The 20717-nt window shown below is 44.9% G+C and overlaps 1 protein-coding gene across 1 annotated transcript in view; it reads right to left on the bottom strand.

Moving 5' to 3' along the window:
• Positions 1-20717, bottom strand: part of TSNARE1 (t-SNARE domain containing 1) — a 436739-nt gene that overhangs the window by 408716 nt on the left and 7306 nt on the right. Inside the window, exons 2-3 of the mRNA XM_026069584.1 lie at positions 18747-18797; positions 10450-10659 (exon numbers count right to left, since the gene is read on the bottom strand). The gene's annotated coding sequence lies outside the window, so the exon portion shown is untranslated. The remainder of the gene's footprint in view (positions 1-10449; positions 10660-18746; positions 18798-20717) is intronic.

Genomic DNA, 20717 nt, shown 5'->3' with positions numbered 1-20717 from the left:
AATTAACCCCTGAGAAACCATTAATAAATGCAAATGGACTCTTCAGCCTGACCTTAAATACAGTAGCACATAGAGGCTTAAACTGTTTTATAGGAAATGTGTCTCAAAGACGTGGCAAATCCAACAGACTCCTCCATAATGGAGAATTCTCCTCACAGCAGGACCTATCTTTCCCACAAGCATCTGGATCCGAAGAGCGTGACCCCTGACATGAGCTAATCCACTCCACCCAGGTAGCCGAGACAGCCATGACCCCCCAGGAGATATTTCTTAGCCCTTTGGACTGCTCACTTTGCAATAATTCAAGCCACAGTGCTTCCAGTGCCTCTCTTCAGAGACTATTTCACACCTTCATAGATCTCACTCTGAGGGCATTTTTCCTCCCAGTCTAATCTTCAGAAAAATTTGACAGCTACAAAAACGTAATAAACCAACCAGTCGGATTATATATATATTACAGTTTGAAAAAGATGAAAGGCTATATTGTTAAGAGATATAATTCCACCAGCTTCCACAATGCAGCCTGTGCATACACAGAGAAAGAAAGGGAATTGAAGTAGCTTATATTTTGTCTTACAAGTCCCCTAAAATAACCTAGATTCTGATCCTCGGCTCACATCAGTGCAACGATACTGAAAGGCTAATAAAGACCTGCCAAACATCTAATCAAGACACAACAGCTGTGTGTTCATAGCACGTCTTCCCAATGCTCCAGGTGAAGTCAAAAGAAAAAGGAAAGGGAGGGCTGTCTACTTAAAAAAAACCCCCAAATATCCAAGGTCAGAAGGAAGCAAATACAGAGCTATCAAATTTTGGACATACTGGGATATACACTATGACAGCTGGACACAAGCAGAGTCAGTTTGCCATGAGCAGTAACTACATGGCCACTGTACCCCAGTGAATATACTTAATTTCATTGCTATTGGTAGATCTAAGAAAGGGACTACTGTGCCTCAAGGCAAAATAAAAACAAAAATCCAGCCATGGGGCTTGGTCACAGGAAGATGAATAGTAGTTTTTATTAATAAATTAAATAGGTTAGTGGCCACCAAATATTCCACACCCATCTTAAAACATGTGCATGCTAAAACGCTCCTAATCCCGTCAGTCCAACTAAGGAAAGCTTCTTCCAAAAAGAGGGACATTTTTTCCACCATAGCATTGGACAGAAGACTACTAAAGATGAGCAAAGGTCTCCACGTGTTTGGATTTGCATCATATAACCCCTTTGGTTATAGCAGCAGTAATCAGTTATGCAGGAGAATGGAAAAATCCTGTGAAAATCTTGCAGTTTCCAATTCCGGAACTGAGTTGTAACACCTTTAGGAGATCAGTTCAATTTCATGATAGCTGAGACATCTTGAAAGGCTGGTATCTCTTAAGATTTTTGCTTGCCACTGTACAGAAACTGGTATCACCCTTCGTGTTGGGGGGGAAAAAAAAATGAATCCCACCAGAAGAGGTTTTTTAGACCTAGAAATTCAAACGCAGCCAGCACTCAGAGAAAAGCTCAACGGGACACACCTGAAGTCTGCCCCACTGCTAGCATCGTTTGATTGCAAGGGTCTTCGGGCAGGGGGAATTTTGCATATTGTAGACTAGCAAGCACATGATTGGTATTGCACATCAGCACTTCCCAAATCTCTCTACAGAAGACCTCTCTTTCGCGTCCATAACCCACTTTCTGACTGCTATCTCATCATTCTGACAACGGCTGTTTCACCCAGCTTGCAATCCTACTTAGAGAACTGAAACTCCCAGTCTGTGAATAGCTGTTCAAGAAATAAGTCTGTTCAATAGCTTAAGGGAAGAATGGAAAGAAGGAAAATTTTCACAGTTACCATCAGAGGAGTTCTGGAAACCAGCATTTTCCTACTGGGAAAAATATGTGAAGATTCAGGTGCAAGAACACCCTGAAAATCATGCCTACCATAAGACAAACGTGGAATCACACAATAATTTAGGCTGGAAAGGACTTCTGAAGATCTCTAATCTGACCTCCTCCTCAAAGTAGGTCCAAGTGGAATAGGTTGCTCAGGGTCTTGTCCAGTAAAGTTTTGAGCACCTACAAGGATGGAAATCTCAGAGCCTCTTTGGGACCCTGTTCCAGTCTTCACCACCATGGTGAAAAAAATTTTCCTTATAAATTGGAATTTCCCATGTTCCAGCTTGTGCCCGTTGCCTCTCCTCCTCTCACTGTCCACCTCTGAGAGGAGTCTGGCTCCAACTCCTCTACACTGTCCCACTAGGTAGCTATAGACAACAACAAGGTTTCCCCTACGCCGTCTCCTCTGCAAGCTGAATAAACTCAGTTCTCACTGCCTCTCCTCGCATGTCCCAGGCTCCAGCCCCCTCAACACCTTGGTGATCTCCACTGGACTCATTCTACTATACCAGTTTATTTCTTGTACTGGGCAGCCCAAAACTGGACAGTGTGTCCAAATGCAGTCTCACAAGTGTCAAGGAGAGGGAGATGATTACTTCCCAGGACCTACTGGCTACACTTTTATTAATATAAGATACGGTTGACCTCCTCTGGCACAAGGACACTGCTGGCTCACATCCAGATTCGTATTTAGGTCCTTCACTGAGTTCAGGCTTAACATTTACTGGTTCAGTCCTTTGTCCACAAAATGACCTTCCAGGAAACCAAGTGGAATTAAATCACTGGCCCCTGTGTTCTCTTGCCCCATGGGTCCACCTTTGCTCCGAGTCCTTCTATTCAGTCTTTGCCATTAGTCAGCTCTCCCAACAGTCTCTCAAAAAACCCACTTCCTCCAGTCTTTAGAGAACTGTACCCCAAATTATGGGGTTAAGATTAAACAAGGGAAAACGAGAAAGTCCTGCAAGGTCTTGACAATAATAATAATAATAATAATAGTTTTAAAAGGAAGTATTAAAAGACAGTAGCTCACTGTTCAGATCAAAGTGTCAGGCATATCCATACTTTCTTTGCCTGAATCAGAAACCCTACAAATGCAAAGGCTCTTAAAGAGTCCCTTAAACATGATAATATAGAAGGACTTGTACTAGAATTTCAGAATGCAGGGAAAAAAGAATTACATCAGTGGAATAGCAGTTGGAAGAATTTGTGTTACAGTTCACTTCACTTACAACCATCCACTCACTTTCTCAGTCCATCACAAAGATGACAGAGAACCTGAAAAGGCAAACAAACAGCAGAGGGAAAGACCAGTTACAGAATCTGAACCCAAAGTAAAGGATATTTGGAAGCATTCACAAAGGTATTGCTTTGAAAAGAACATAGAAGCCACCTCCCATTTTGCAATACGAAAATGAGTGCTGTCTTGAGAGAGTTAGGATGCTCGTTCCTCATTCTTGACTATTTCTCAATTCCTTCCCCTAGTATCCCTAGCAATAAAAGCAGTACTACATGACTACAAAAGGTTAGAGAAAGGCCATGTGAATTCACATGTGCACTGAAATCCTCAAATGAAAGGAGGATCTCCTCCTGCATAAATATTGCTTTATGAAGATATATTCTAAAACACATTAAAAAAATAAAATGCAACTAAATGAAAAATAATGATCACTGAGCAAAAGTCACTGTAAGCAGAACAGCTAAGGTAACTGGGAGATTTATTTAGTGTCATCTTTTACATAAAGAAGAATATTACAAAGAGGAGGCTTGACAGACAAAATAAATTTGGTTTGGTTTGACTCTTCCACCCCCAGTCAAATACTCATGATCTATGGAGAAGCTAGAAAGTGAGACGAGACAAAAAAGAGAGAGTAAAAGGAAAGCACTAGCCTAAAAAATGAAATTTTGTTCTGGAAAAGCCCATAAGCCCATTCCCCAAGAACTAGGAAATTTCCCAGAGCACTCAGAGGGCACTTCTGCAGGGAAGCAAAGCCCAAAGGTCTGAGCTTAGTCCTTCCTGACACACCTCCACAGTGAAAGCAATTTGGGAGACAGATTCCTCATCCATAAACTGGGAACATTAAGTATTTGGCAGTCCTAAAGGATTCTGTTTGAAAAAACAAAGATGCCAACCTTTGGCCATGTCATTCAGCAATGCCTCAGAATACATTCTGCAAGTCTACCTGGTGATCCACTCCCATCCAAAACGGATGTTTTTCAGTACAGAAGCTGCAACCAAGACAAGGAATAAGACGACGCCCACAGAGCTTGAAACGGTGCTTTTCACTCGTCCCTCTCTAAAATTACCAAATGATAAGAAGAGCTACACCAAGAGGGTGCAAGTGAAGATGCAGTGTTAGTCAACTAAATTAATCACTAAGCGTTTCCCGTTCCCACCTTCCCTTATGTAGACGCTATCAGAGCTACCGGTATTTCTCATAAAAAGAGTTGGTAGAGAAAGAATGAGCCCGTGGGGCAGAGAAAAGCTAAGAGCCCTGCTTGATGGAAGGAAAGGAAGACCCAACAGGGCAGTTACAGACATTTTGCCCCCAAACTCCTCTCCCACTGAGATGCCTGGGAAACCAGAAGATAGGAGTCTGTGGTGACTGCTCCCTTCCATTACCTGCACACCGGTAGGCTAAAGGACTGCTCAGTGACTCTTCTCTTCCTTCTTTTCTTTTCTTTTTTTCCTAGTTGTATTATTTGCTTGCTTCAGGACCAAAGACAGGAGGGAAAACCATTGAGTTGCTTTGTCCTTTCGTTTCCACACGTGAAACCTGTGTGTTAGGCACCCACAGTCCGATGCAACGCCCTCCACTACGGCACAGAATCGGCACATGACATTCTCGTCTTCGAAAATAAAAGATGACCACAGAAGCCAGAACAACATCGAGCTAATTCATAGACACATTGCTTACATACAGTCTACTATAGACTTCACGGCTGTGGAGATGTTAGATGATTTCTTCCCTCTATTTCAGTGGAATCCGTATCAGATCCTGTGTTTTGGGGCTGCAAGTTTCAGTGCAGAATTTATTTCACAGCTATTACAGGGTACATTACACTAATTACAATGCACATTATAGCTTTCTATGTAGTACTCTGCRATAAATCATGCAGTGCTTTGGCCCACTGCAAACACTGCCATACATCTGTGGACACCATTGGATGTTTGACCACTCTCATAAATATGAGCATTTCTGTAGTACTAGTGCAGTTGGCTACAGAGACTTTAAATTATTGCAGTTTTCTTTCAGTACATTAACAGTGCAGTAAATTCTATAGCTTGTGCTGAAAAGAAAAAAGAAAGGGAATAGCAGGATTTCCTTTAGTAATGTATCAAAGGTAGTATATTCCCCTTCGATAACACCCTGATTGTTCTTTATTTTTCAAAAATGTATTTGCTGTGTCATGTCCACTCTGCAGTCAGAGAGATTTTTAGCTTTCAAGCTTGACATACCTGAGAAATTGGGGTGAGCGGAGGATAGGCTCCTCGTTTAAAAGATTTTCTATTATAAGCTTYACATCTACTTTTCCTTCCAGCTGTCCCAACACAGAGACTTGCATAGGTTTGTTCACACACAAAAACTCCCTCACTCAGGCACTCAGCACTCAGGCTCCATCCAGGGCAACCGGGACGGTTTTATGGGTTGGGTCCTTCACTGTGATACAGTCCACAACCGGACTCGGAGCATCACCCAACTGGAGYGATGCTTGCGGGTCCTGGGGTTGGAAGATTTTAATTTCAAAATACATACCCGTGCACACAAAGGCAAAACCTAGCRTATTATTCCGAGTTCTCTGCTGGCTCAGGAGCACGCAGCGTCCATTGACCCTTTCACATTTCAGCCTACCCATCCATAAAACACGGGAGATGGAATAATTTTCCGCTCCAAACATTTGCCCTCATAGAAGATACTTCAGGTCAGCCCACCCTCTTTGCCCCTGCTTCCTTTCTCGTGGCAGATCTAACCAAAAGGGACCATCAGAGAAATAAAAAAAAGACATTTTTTTCAGCCCCACTGGGAGCATTAATAAAACAACCACGCTAGAGAACTGCAAGGAACTGGATGGGGKTTTTTTTGCCTAATTTACTCTCCACACTCAGGTAAGGATCTCTGCCACCACTGCCCTTGCATTCAAGACTTCACTTCTCTGGCAAAGTGCCGCCCTGCAGCCRCCATGCCAATTCCCAAATTGCTCTCAACAGGTGAACGAGGCCAGCATGGGTCTGGCAAGATTTTGCTGAGTTTGCACAGGCAATCTTGCAGGCAGGACAGCTCTCCTGCTCTCCAAGGAACGTGGAGCCAACAAAACGTCACCGTTTACAAATGTGCCCTGGACACAAAGGACAAACTTCAGAAATTGGCAGCAACCTCACCTCCAGCTCAGCCTTCCCTGCGTGAATTGGACTTGAAAGAAGAACAAAGGAGAGTCCAGCTCTCACAAAAGCCACCAAACAGAAATAGCTTAAGGTACCACATGATGGAAGATGACAGGGAAGGACAAAAGGGGCTTTCAAGGGGCCCAGGAAACCTTTCAGGAACACAAAGCTCTAATTCAGCAGGGAACGCCCTTACGAGCAGGAGCAACAGCACATGCAGGGGGTCAAGGAGACTCAAAACTTTGCTGAATTGGGGCTGTAGATCAGTCTTGCCTAGATCCTGCTATAAATTGCCTTCAATAAGTGATGTCTCCACATACTGCAAACTTGCGCAGTTTTGAGAGAGATCTCGGGGCGGGGGTCTATCTCCTTTGGTAAGTCCAAGCAAAAGGGGTTACCTAGCCCAGATGGGAGGTGTGGGAGGAAATCAGGCTGTTCTTCCTACACACCATGTATGACAGTCAAAGAAAACCCTTGTTTCTAATGGGAGCTCTGTTCCATGGATGAAGAAACAGGAGGATCCTCTGGAGTCGTCTTGTGCAAGTTCTGTAGATGGAGGAGGCAATAAAAACCGGCTTTCCACAGCCTGGTAGATAGGACTTCATTGCATAAAATGAGCAAACATGAACAGCATCATGTACAGATTTGATCTTCAGACCCGAACAAAGATTCACAAGCTAGCTGCTACATGTGCTTTTTACCAGCAGATTGTTCTTTGGCTTGTGACTGCAATCAGGATTAACACTTCCACTACACTGACTTTAACAGTCCGCAGAAGAGACAAATGCTGGTAGCCAAAGCAAGCAGACCTGTCAGCATACAAGAGTCAGACAGCTCCAGGAGCGATTACATACAACACTTCTAGCGGCAAACCATTGCCAAGCGCTTGGACACGGTACCACCTCAACCTGCAAGCTCCAAACCCACAACAAACTACCAGGGGGGAAGGTGAAGACAGATTCTCAGGCACCGATCAACTATTACCAGAAAGCAACAGGAATTTTTTAAGCTAACGAGCACCACCAAAAGGTTTTGCAGCCCAGGGGTGAGAGAAGGGCTGCAGTCACAGGATTGCCTTTTCCCCTATCTTCTACATCCCTCATCTGCATCGTGGTCATTCAGCCTGGTAACTCAATCCTACCACTGTTGTGTAAAAGCAAGGTGAATTCCTGGCCAGGGAACACATTTTAGTTCAATGGCTCCACTGACCTGGTGTAAGATCAAGTTTTTTTGTTTGTTTGTTTTTAATAAGAAGAAAAACCAAAAAGTTTGGCTATGGTGCCACTCCACTTCTACTGTTTAGGTTCTGTATGACATTTCAGAGACCAGCCATGCAAAAAATTTGAATATTTCAAAAGGTCCTTTACATTCTGCTCTATCAACACCATTCCCCACCAATTTCTAAGGGTACAGCAGCAGACACAGCTGTAACAGCAAGTCCTTAGCTTACCCAAAGAGCTGCGTCCTACACAAAGTTCTCAAAAGGAACACCAGTAGGAGAAAACACCAAAGGTATCGGCTGCCTATCGGTATCGGTAGCACAAACTACCAACAGTGTGACCAGCTGTGGAAACACCAAAGCACGCTTACACATAACCTCGCCAGTCCAAAACCAGTGGCATTTTTCCAGCTTTTGAGCACTGAAACTTAAGGTTGTGGTTTCCGGCTTCTAATTCCCAGTCACCCTGGAGGGCAATGGATTGCTTTGGGGAGAAAGGAAAAAAAAAAGTTCAGAGGTCTCCACTGAGCACACAGGGAAGACTGGACAACGGTCATAGGTCTGCAAACTAGCAATTAGTTTAGAAAGAGAAAAATCCACTGCTTTAGAGCCTTTGACCTGCCATAGGTGTTGGGTTCTTTCCTCCTACATATGAATTGATGTTGTCTCCAACCGTAATGCAGAAGTGGGCAAGTTGTGATGCACGAGCAGAAAGCAAAGGAGACAACAAAACACCACTGTGCCCTGTGCCAGTCTCTGAAGGGAAGTGTAAGGGGTGGACAGTCCTCACCCGTGCAAGCAATTAGTGTTTGTCCAGGTGTGTAACTGCAGATTACTGCTTCAGCTGCACGCCTGCCTCACAATATCTCCCTTAGCACCTTCCACCACCTCGCTCCGCTCTTTCTTCCTCAGCTGGAGAAGATAAAACACCTCAGACACAGAGCCAAGCTACACCAAGGCTCTTCTGCATCCCAGAGAGGCTGAGCAAAATTAAACCTGCAGAGCACGTGCTGCTGCTATCCGAAAGAAAAGAAGTTAATAAAATAGCACTTCGCCATAGACATCCAGGCAGAACAGCTGCCCTGATCCACAGCTGCCAAGAGCTGCTTCCCCTCACACTGAGTGCAGGGCTGGCAATGAACTACGGCATTTAAAAACTGATTAAATTTCTGCGTGTTTTTTAATACGCATCATCAGACTACACTTGGAGAATCGCTAATGTAAGGGCTACGTTTACATGTCAGGCAAGCAGCTCTCTCCCAGGCTAAGAGCTAGAAGGGTTCCCTGCAGTCAACAAGTAATGGAGATACGTCCATCAGAAAAATGAAAAAGCACAAGCAGGCTAGGACTTCTTTTCAACATGAGACTGTTCCAACGCTGCAATAGGGATGCTTCAGCTCGGCAGTAGAGAGGACACGTTTAAGCACAGGTGGATGAACAGGCGCCTGTTGAACTAACAAGCTATTTACAGCCCCGTCATTCCTCATGAGTTGGGCCAGTCCAACAAGGGGAGCATGAAGATCTACCCTGGTACACATGACCATGAAGGTGTAACCTTCCAGTGCCTCAGACAGCTCTGTCTTGATCATAACCCCGATCACAAGGTATCCAAGATGCTGGCTGATAACATATGGAAGACACAAGACTTTGAAAACAGGTTTAGAAATCCACTATCAGCAAGAGGATCCATGACAGCTCCAAACCCTTGTCAACCGAGAAATAAGAGAGTTGATATGCTTTTCTAAAATCTCAGAGACACTCTCCTACCTCTCCTTCTCTCTCACACGCTCACTGCTGTTCTTTCCATAGGTGACATATCCTCCCAGGTCCCCAAATGAGCAGTGGGATTGAAAACCTCACACAACTGCGTGCACTTAACAGATCTCTTGCATGAAGTGTAAGAAGAGAGTTGGGAAAAAAGCAGCCCCATGATTTTTTTTACTTCTAACTGGGAAGGGGACAATAGGTGCAATCAATAAAGCTATTATGTTATCTAAAGCTCTACTGGACATATATATTTTATATATTAAAATAAATGTGCAATCACTTTCAGTCAGCAGACAAACACAGGGTTGGGTTGTATTTTATACCAAAGCTCAATATTTCTTCAGAACAACAGCAGCAAGAACACGGAAAGAGCCGCAGAAGAACTTAATCATAAAAGACAGAAAACAGCAAGGTTAGTTTTCACAGGTCACGACATTTCAGAAAGTGGGGATTTTGTTTGTTTTATGCTCATTAAAGGGACATGCTACTCTTGCAAACATGGGAAAACTACAGACAGGTTCATAGCATGGGTCTCTCCCAACGCACTTCTCCGTGGCTAACTATTAGATACTTAACAAACCCTACTACGCCATTGCCAAATCTGATTTAACTGCATGGCAGAGTCAGAAAGCTTTTCAGCATCAAGATTTGTTATGACACAAAAGAAGTTCTGACAGTTTTCCATCCTGTAAATATTAACTCTCAAAGCAATTTCAAAATACATGTTTTTTTTTCCTTTTTCCTTTAAAGGGAGAGAACTGTTTATCCTCTCAATTTCATGAGTCAGCTACTCCGATTACTGCCGAATTTTTTTCCTCCCCTTGTTCTTTTATAATTAGATCGCAAAATAAAATGATGAGGTTATTTTGTAAATAACGCAGCAGCCTACAGACTTCCCCCCTCCCCACACCAGGCCCCCTTCCTCTTTCACCGTATGCAATTACCTGTTAATTTAGACAGTAAACTCCGGCGGTTTGCCCTTAATTATGGCTTCCCTATAACAGCTGCAGAGCATACACTGCTTATGGTAAATACAGAGCTTTGAAGACAAATTCGAGCTCTTTATCAAAGAGGTTAGGTGTGAAGGTGGTTGCGAAAGGAAAAAGAAATTATGCCAACTAGGCCACTCAAAGGCCACCCTCCTCTGAAGAGTACGTCCAGGCAAGACCAGCCAAGTAACAGCGTTTTGACCACCTTCTTCCTAAAATCCTCGCTGCGTCGGTTCCCGAGTCCAGCAGAGACCAATGGATATCCATCACAGGAGCATGGCTCAGGAGCAGGAGTTGAGCCACCAGCAGAAGCATTTGGGAACCAATGTTGTCCAAGATCAGGTTTTAAAGGCTGGCAGAGCTTTCCAGCACTCAGTTTCTTCATTCAACTGGATTTCACCTCTGTCCTCCAGTCCTAAGGAGAAAGCACAAGTCCAAAGAAGAACTAAGGGCCAGGGAGGGGAAAATCTCTTCGAGGAGGATGGTGTTTCAGCGTAACAGTACTCAGATTTCATTAATTAGAAAAAAGAGCCAGAGAAACCAGCCAAAGGACAGAGAAGTGCCAGAAGGTGCTTGTGGGCCGGGAGCCAATGAACGAACCTGTGGCTGCCTCCAAGTGGTGAGAAACAGCCCAAGAAAGCCTTACTTTACACAGCATCTTACATACCAACCATCAGAAAACCCTCAGAGTCTGTTCTTCCCTCAAATATTATTTAGGGATGCAGACAGGAGAGAAGAGAGAGAAGATAGACAGAAGAGCTTTGGGATGATATCTGAAAAGAGATGCCAAGCCAGTGGCATTAACAGTCTACAGCAACGCCAGTGCCCCATAACAGCCGTCGGATACACCGTGCTGTGACAGCCTGGAGGAAGCGGAGAGCACAGGGATGGCACTCAAATGCCAAAAGTTCCTCCTCCCTTGCTTCCCTTCTTCTCCAAGAATTTCCCAACAATGAATTTGCCTGTCGCGTTCAGCCAGCTTTTCTCAACAGAAGAGATTTCAGGAGGGCAAATCCAAGGACTCCTGTGGAGTTGAAGTGCAGAAGCCTCTCTGGATTGAAGGCAGCAGTAACTAGGGACAACTCTCACGAGCCCAGTCCTACAAACTGCTTTACACAGGTCACCCCACATGTCTAGCAAAGTCCAACCCCACCAACATGATCTACTTGACTATAAAATCACTCATTCCAGCAAAACAGATAGCATTTAATTGAAAGAGCAAACCGAATAAAAATAAACACATTCATTGTTTGCTCCTTGCACTCATCTCCTTTTAGTTTGATAATTAAGCCTAACATTTTCCAGGTACCCGCCTGAGACAGTTAACGGGGGTCTGTAAGAGCACTCGCAACACCTAGAGAAGGTCAAGAGGGCTGTGAAGAAATCTGACTCAAAAGTCACCTCAAGAACCCTCTAATGAAAGCAACTATTGAGGAAAGTCACTTCCAGACCCAAACCAAAGTGTTTCTGAGTTTCTTCAAGCTCCTTAGACAAGCTCAAGACAGTCAGCACTTTGCAGTGTCAGGTATGTGTTATCCTTAGTAAAAACATATAATTATATGGGTGCAACATACAGCAAGTGCTTTTGGAGCTGCAACCTTGGCTGTCCTATGACAGGTCAAGCGGGCTTTCTTCAGTCCCAGAGATGTGTGAACACATCTATATCCCCTCAATTTCACAGTCTGCCCCGACTGCTTGCCTTTTCTTTGTCATTATTACTCTAGCATAATTAAAATACAAAACACATCATACATGTTTTCCTGGTCTATTTTAAGAGGCAGAGAAAGAATGGAAATAATACCCTTTCCCTAGCTGGCACCATGAGGGTACGCAGTTATTTAAAAATACACCAATATGACAAATTTGCTGGTCCCTAGAGCAATCAACATCCACAGCCGCAGGTTGTTGTTTGGAGAGCGTGTTCCATTCGCCTTAGGTTGCTTAGCTTTGGTCGATACATGAGGTTGTTTTTATCACAGAAATGCCTACAGCGTGACAATCAGCTTGTTATAAATGATGGGGAAATAACAGACTGTTGAATGCCACAGGCAAAAGCTTAACTGGAAAGCACAGATATTTTAAATTACTTCTTAATCACTTCCAGATATTTTCCCCCCAAATTGTAACTGCTTACTGAGCAACCCCACCTTGCTGAGAAGAGGCAACGCTTGTGGGCACAGACAATATTCTGCAGTCGGCAAAGATGCTTTGATCCCACCAAGGACTTCAGAACGATATTCTCACACACCAGTTTTGAAGTTGAGCCTCTTCAGCTCTCTATTTGCAGGCTATTCCCTATTCTGCTTCCCATCTGCCGTCTCAATATGGATTGAGCAACTTTCTTCCTAACTCGCAATATACTTCATGGGTCTTGCTTAAAATTTTCGAGAAGATATCCTTTCCAGCTGGCCGGCTTAAGCCTGAGCAGAACATCTCAAGCAATTATGCACTCAAGGAGACAAGGAATGATGACATGAGTGAACCTGCAGAACTGCCCTAAAACAGCAATCACTGGTTCGAATCATGTTCAAATGCAAAAAAAAAAAAAAACTACCTCTCTCAGTGACGGGTGCCATGTCATTGCTTCTCCTTTTCACTATCTTTGCCTTGCTTGATTTTTGGAGCCCACATTCTCCACTGTAGGCTGCACCAGGCTGAAAGACGAGAGTGGGGAAGGGGAGCGGGGTCAGGAGACCACCATTGATCTCACCAAGTTTCAACAACATTTCAAATTTCATAGAAAAAAATATCATTTTAGAAGAGAGTAACTCCTTTCCTTTAAAATTAGTATGACGAGATTCCGATAGCACCATAGGTTTGCCTTCCTCCTGTTCAATGCTGGATCAGTTTAGGGGTTTGGGGACCTTTCTCCTGTGCAGTTCCAGGGGCAGCAATCACTTTCTGACTCCCTTCTCTCTGCTCTGTCGCTGCCAATAAAATCCTCTTCTGAAACAACACTCAGTTCTTCAACCTCGCAATCACAACCCTCTGGGTGTCCACTTTACAACACCCCCCACCATGGTATCTCCAGTCTCACATACAGATAGAGAGGGAAGATCCCCACTAAGGCTCTGTAAAACAACCTTGATTTCTACAGGCAAGCAATTTGGAGAGCTGCCACCCCATTCAGCTGAGAGAGAAATATTTTTGGCCTTTTGGACCTTTGAAAGCAGAACTTAACTCACATTGCTCCTTCCTCGACACTTAAAAGAAAAAAAAATCTGGATTTGCCTCTCTTGCGGAAACCCTCACGTAACTCTCAATGTGCCAGCTGTAGGAATGCTGGATCCCATCCTAAACTAGCAAAGAAACCTGCCCTTGTATAAAGTAGGTGTTTTAAAGCACACAAAAAATCCAAAAAACCACAGGGGAAAGAGAAAAGCTGTAAGCCCAGGGATATGGCTAAATCGAAATAGGCTGACGCGCCCTCAGAACTTGAGGTTCCAACCAGAACTGCCAAAAAGTCAAAAAAAAGTCCCGCACAAATAAAGCTAAATCCTCAATGCAGTCAGAGCATCCTGGTCTGACACCGGTTGCCAGATGACAGAGCGAGGGCAAAGATAGTCTCATCCCTCCTCCATCCCTCCCAAGCTGCAAAATAGATACCTGACAGGCTATGAGATAGGTGACGGCAACCAGGAGCAGATTTATGATGCAACAGGAGGGTAGGAGAAGGAGCAACATCGGATTTTCCATAGTTCATGCATTTTCAGGTGCTGGTGCTCGCTCCAAACACCCCTCCAGCACAGGAAAGCTCACATCAATCCCTTTACGCATAGTGGAGATTAAGCTCATTTTTAAGGAAGACAAACACTCGAGCGATGTCCTTAGCAATAACTACTGCAATAACTATAATTCTATTTCCTTGTATTCCCCTGCATCTCAAAACTAAGATAAATCTTTCCTTCTCTTAAAACACGAATTTTCCCTATCTGAGGAGAATTCCCAAGACACAAGAAACGCATGGCCAAAAGAGTATGGGGAAACTGGACAAAAACAGAGATAAAAATTATTCTTTCTCCTATATTTTGGAGTCCTTCAAGCCTGTACAACTGAGCACTAACATGTGAAATACCAGAGTATTTAACCAGGTCCTGTGATGCACCATCCCTTCTCCCTCCTCACATCCCTCCCGGGTCACAGCATGACCCAGCCAAATGAAGCTAAATTCATGCTGACAGCTGGTGGAGAGATCCCACCTGGATTTTGGTCTCGTCAAGTTAGACCAAGAGATGGAAGAAGTGCCAGGGACTAGTTAGAGACTAGAAAGGGCCAAGACCACCACTTTTGCAGTCACAGTCTCAAAAAAATCACAGCTCCTTCATGTGGAGAGGGTTCCTTTACCAAAATGTGCCCCTCTCACCCCGCTGTGATACTCCCGAGCTCCTTGAAACCTCATCTCCATGTCTGTGCAGCTCATTGCCCTGCACCATAGCAATGACCCCCTTAAACCAAACGGAAGCGGGGGCAGGAAGAAGGAGGCACCAGCTCAGGGCCCTCTGTGAACGGGCTACAAATACCTCTCGTCTTCCCCAAGCCACAAGGCAGATACCTCAGCAAATCCTAGTGCTCTTGGTTTTCCCCCCACGGCCAGACGGCAACGCTCACATCCGAGGGCAGAAATCTTTCACCGCTGCTCAGAAGCGCTGCCGAAACCAAATTACGTTGCTCGTATGGGAGAACACCTTCCCAGCTCTTAGGGGATCCACACAAAATCCCGCGCTTTCCCAGGTTCTCTTCGAGATGGCGTTTCTAAAGGGATACAACCGAGGAAGCTCAGGGCGGCAGGTCTTTCAGCGCTAAAGAGACAAGGACAACAACCCAGCAAACCAGGAATCCTAATGCACTGCCTCATCATGCATTTGACCACGGTTGTCACTTCAGGGGAGTTTGCTACAGAACAACTCCAGTTACTCTGCTTGCAGTAATTCAAACGTCAAGACGCCGGGAAAAAGCAGCAACGCAGGACATGCATGCTGCGGAGGGGAGGCCAACCCCACCAACGGAGCAATGAACCACGCGATCCACCGCAGAGACCACCGCACTGGCAAAAACAGGCCAGAACCTACCCCCAAACTGAAGCATCCCAACAGCCTGGACAGATGAACAAGGCTGCTTCGTGATGGCTGCTCTTCCCCTTCCATGCTCCCAGCAGCATCCCACAGAGCGACCCCAGGGCCAGGAACTGCACGTTGGATGAGGATATGAAACGGCACGCTGAGAGAGAAGCAGAAGCAACGAGTGCACCAAGGAGCCCACATCACATGCTCTGAGCCCCCACGCATGTCCTGGGGCAAACAGTTTCCAGTCCTTAGCTCCCCTAAAGACAAAACTAGTATCCCATGAAAAACAGCACTTATGCGGTTTAATGGTCACACTTCCAAAGACCGGAAGGACAGAGATAAGATGGAAACGCAACAAGATCTAGCAAGGAGCAGGGCACAATAAAGGACTATCCATAACATATGGATGTTATGCATCTATTTGCTTTAGCAAAGGTATATTTTTATTTTTATATATATATAAATATATATAAATATGGGGGGAGGGGGGGAGTATGCACATATGCATTTTTAATACACTAATATAAACACAAGTTTTCTAATTAACATGCTTCTAGGTAAGAGCACTGATGACCAGTCAGAGATGAGGAAAAAGAAAACTTCTTGGTCTCGTAAGAAAAGGTCGAAAGCTGAAGCTGGAGCTTGTCGGGTGGGTAAAGCGCAGCATGATGCACTGCAAGCCAGGCCCACATTCAGAATATGCCCACTCTGTGAGCAAAGGAGAAGAAGAGGCATCTGAGCCCCTTCCCAACTCCGCCTGCACCCACCAGCCATACTCCTCGCACCCGAACATGAATCCAGGTGTAGGCTTAGCCCCAGTCAACCTCTTTGTAGCATCACCTGGATGCAAGAGGCATGGCTCAGGCCAGGTGAACTACGTCCCCAGGGAGGGCCTGCTGGCTTTTCGGCACAGAATGGCCTCTTCAAGCCCCAGCTGCTCCTGGGCTAATGCTCAGCCACGTGAATGAAGAGGGCACAGATCACGGAGTACGCTGCACTCAAGCCTGGTACTCATCTTGCAGCAAAGCTGCAGGTTCAGCTACCTTCATCAGAGCTCATTCAGTGAAGATCCAGGCTGGGGAGCTAAAAACAACTCTGTTGCCTGGAATTTAAGTGTATTAGAAGGTGAAAATAGCAAACATGAATAGGCAGAGATTTGGCCTCCTTGCCCCAAGAGACGTCCTTCTATGGCTTTGCACTCAGATGAACGGACATCCCGGGCTAGCACCGCAGAGTCCCATGGCTACCAAGCAGCAAGGCCCTTGGGAGCGTCCCATGCCCAACCTATGGCTGGGGTAACCCTCCCCAAACAACATCCCTCGAGTTCCCACATGCTCTCCCTATCCGCATCACACAGCAGGAAGATGGGCAGATGCACAAGAGCTTGTCCCAACTTCCATGGTACATACGGAGAAAGTGGGGAGAGTGCAGCCAAGAAGTGTCCGAGAGTGCAAAGACACCACGGAAACGGTTACAAAGTTGAACGGGTCAACAAATCAACAAGGGCCAACATACTGTCAACGCAGCCAGGGACCGTCGTGGCAGCTGATGGGAGATAAATAGCTTGACCCCAGCTGACACCAACAGCACATTTTTCAGAGCCTGAAGGGACCTTTACATTCATCAGGTTTGGTGTCCTTCAAAATTCACGCCACCCAGCACCATCCAGCACCTTCCTACATCAAGTCTGCAACTCTGGGTCCAGCGAAATCAAGATGGGTTAGAGACGCAGAGATGCCACAACAGTTAATTCCCCCTCGCTGCTAAAAATCTGCCCCACAACCTGCTTGACTACAGCAACCGCAAAGTGCTTTCTAACACAGCTCCCAGAGACCATATTCCCATGCAACCCATCCCTCCTTTCTGCCACAGAAGAAACTGCACATCAAAGCAAGAGATGGAAACAGAAAGCTATAAAACCAAGAAAGAAGCCTTCAGCAAAATTTGTTTTAAGGCATGACTAGCTAGCACTGAGAGCCAAGTCCTGGAGCTTTCAACCCAACTCCTTGTACGAGGATAATTTATGTTAATCCTCTAACGCCAAACATGGCATGAAGTCACTATTCAGGAGAGTGGTAACACCACTAATGCTCTTTACACACTATGGCTAAAAGAAGATCCAGTGGCAACGACCACTGATATTTCAGGGAAACCTCATCCATATCAAAACAGGGGCCCATCCCACAGCTTCAGCACTGGCGCTGTGAAGTCGTAGCAGGTAACGTCAGAGCCTGCAGAAATAATTACACAAAGCTCTGCTCCTTTTTAATGAGACCTGCAGGTGACGATCCAAAATCACTGTCCCAAGGGACCTCATGAAAGAGTCACGTAAATCCACAGCTGCTCCTGACATCTCAAAGCAGAGGAAAGCTGGATGGAAACAAAACAACAGCTACAGGAAAAAACAATGAGGCTTTACTTCTGCTCTCTTGGCCGAGAACAGAGTTTCCCCTCGTGAAATCTGCTGGTGAAACAGATGGCAAATCCTCCGGGACATAACTCGAGCGCTATCGCACTTCGCTGCCAGGACCAGTCCGGTGCGCGCCTAGAGGATGCATGCCCACATCATCAGCGTGGTGCGAAACCACGCTTCACAGGGCACAGGGGACCAACACGGCTTTACTCACTCCAGCAAGAGCTTCCAAGAGGAGAAACGTGAAGTTAAGCCCCCAGCCCACAGAACAACCAAGTTCTCAGTGATTTCAGGGAATTTTGCTTTGCATCTTTAAGCACCCACATTTCAAAACCATGACATTATCCATATTTCATTTGTTTTGTATGTAGCTCTAGAGATCGAAGATATCAAACCATTAAATGACCAGCACGTCAACAACAACAGGGGGGAAAACAGGAAAATATGGCTACAGCTCTCTCTAGGATAGAGGCTGCTCTCTTCATGAGTCAAGCTGAGGCATGACGCACAGGGACTCCCTCCCTGGCCTCGCCATCATATCAGCATGCAAAAAAGCAAAAGCAACATATTGCCAAACCCTGCTCACCAGCTAGCTTTCTGTAGGATGGTTGTGTACTGTCTAGTTTGGCACAAAGACCAAGCACGTAGGAGTGAAAAAGACAACTAGCCAGACCGTCAGCTATGCTTGAATAGGTAAACAGGTGGCTTTTTAATTGAATTAGATAAGTAGTATTTCCAATCATTTTAGTACAGACACTTGAAACAATATTACCTAGCAGGGTTTTAGCTTGGGAGAGTTTAGAAGAATACTGTCTAGGAGATCCTTGCTTTGGAGAGGATGGAACCCAAAACTTTCATAAACCAGCTCCCCCTTTTGCCAATTCAGTCAAAAAGAGAATGAATCTGCTATAAATGAAAGCCAGAAATAACTTGTTTCACATGAGCAAACACACATGATATTTGCATCTGCCTGAGACCCATCCTTCCACACGCAAAGACGACCTAGTCCTGCATGGACACTCTTACCAGCTGGTTCCAAAGTCCTTTTCTCCTGGTCACAAAACACTTCCTTGCAATCTGGAAGGAAAACCGAGATAGCAGATTAGTACTGGGATGAAAATTATTTCACTTTCATTGTTAAGGACATTTTTAAGCACCAAAGCTGTGAGCTCTGGTGCCCAGCAAGAATCTGCATTCTTTGAACTGCGTTGTATGAACGGGTGCAAAAGCAAGTGTCGATTCCTCAAAACATCGTTGCTAAGTAAGGGAGAAGCACCTCAATTTAAAAAGAAAGAAGACATGAAGCTCTAAAGTGTTAAAGGTTTTAGGACCTCCAAATTACCAGAGATGCAAAAGCAGAGGGTTGTGAATTGGTTGCAAGGTACTTGCGAAAAATAAAAACTAGAATCTGTGATGAGGAAGGTGAATCACTTATTTAACCGGCCTATTTTCTTTAGCACTCTGACCCTGCCACGGGAGGAACGTTCTGGCCACAACCTAGTTAAGCATTTCAGTATATGTTAAATTTGAGGGAACGTGAAGAGCCACATTGAATCAAGATCTGTGCATTTCTCCCTGGCAGGCTGTTTCTCACGTGTGCTTATATACATGTACACATACCCAACCTTGCAAGAACTTCCATTTTTTGCTTTTCTCCTAATGATTCTCTTGCTAAAAACACAACGCCACTGTGGCTCTAAGAGCACCCAGTTCCCCTGGGACAAAGAAGCTCTCCGCATCCCCGAATAACAGGTCCTGCATCCACCAAGCACCAGGCAGCTTTTGAGATGCAACCATGAGCTGTGCTAAAGGTGACATGGATTTTTGTCCTCGGGCACCTSGATTATACAAGATGACCCTTAGCCAGACAAATGGTAGGCTCCTTAGTGTATCTATCTATCTGCCTTGCAACAGCTATTAAGTATGCAGCATTTCCTAGCTTATTCCACTACACAGAAAACTGCAGTGTCCATTCAGACTGCTCCCGTGAAAAGCCTTTCTCCCAATGAACACTCATCTGTTCAGTTAATGCCAACGAGGAAGCCCTTCTTCACACATCACATAATGATGATGCAATATCYRCTGTACTGCTTTGATCCTCTTTGGTTAAATACAATAGAATTTTCAAAGTATTAACAAATGCTTATTATTTCTATGCTACATATAAAGAAAAAAAATATATCATTAGAAATGGACACAATTTCCCCAGCCAGAAAAATCTAGAGATAAAATCCCAGCAATGATTTGTATCTGCCCTGAGCAGCAGTCCCAGCCTTCAGTGACCTCTGTGCAAATATACCAAGCCAATCACATGCTGTGCCTGCAGCCTTTCCCCTCCTGTATYGGCTTTTTGTTGTTGCTGGCTATGAGAAACATCGAGAGGTATTGCAAAAAAAAGAAAAAAAAAAAAGAAAATGTATGTTAGCCTGTGCATCAGGACAGGACAACTGGCCTAGGGGTTTAATCAAGATTCGGATGAAACTGCGTGAGGTGTTTGGCAAACATTGATCTTATTGAATTATTACAGCTAAAGGATGTAATCCCCAACCACCTTCCCACATAACCCACAAAATTCACCACTGGGCAGCTCGGCTCAGCKCTTTCCTCACTCTTCCCTCATGTTTGCCATAATCTTTGTTACTTGATGAGCGGTAAATTGTYAAACTCCAACAGCTTGATCACATGAGCACAACGGTCAGGGGCACCACCASAGGCACAAAAGAGAAAAGCGACCCAGCTAGAAGGAAAACCAAGCACCGGACCTTTCCCTTCAACGTCCCACGCTTGGGACAACCCCTGCTGCACTCCCGTGTCCTCTTGAAGTCGGGCAAGGTAGAAGTAGCCAGTGGGACAGATGGGAACTTTCAAAAAGCCTTCAACCACATCTCACAGTTGACAGAAGAAATGTCACCAGCATGTTAGAGATTAACAGGCCTGTCAGCTTTGTCCGTTGTACATGCCGGCTCTACACCGATTTTTCTCTTGAATACTTTCACT

The sequence above is a fragment of the Apteryx rowi genome, unplaced genomic scaffold (assembly GCF_003343035.1).
Source record: "Apteryx rowi isolate R43461 unplaced genomic scaffold, aptRow1 scaffold_106, whole genome shotgun sequence".
Classification (NCBI taxonomy): domain Eukaryota; kingdom Metazoa; phylum Chordata; class Aves; order Apterygiformes; family Apterygidae; genus Apteryx; species Apteryx rowi.
This window is presented reverse-complemented; position numbering and strand designations above follow the sequence as displayed.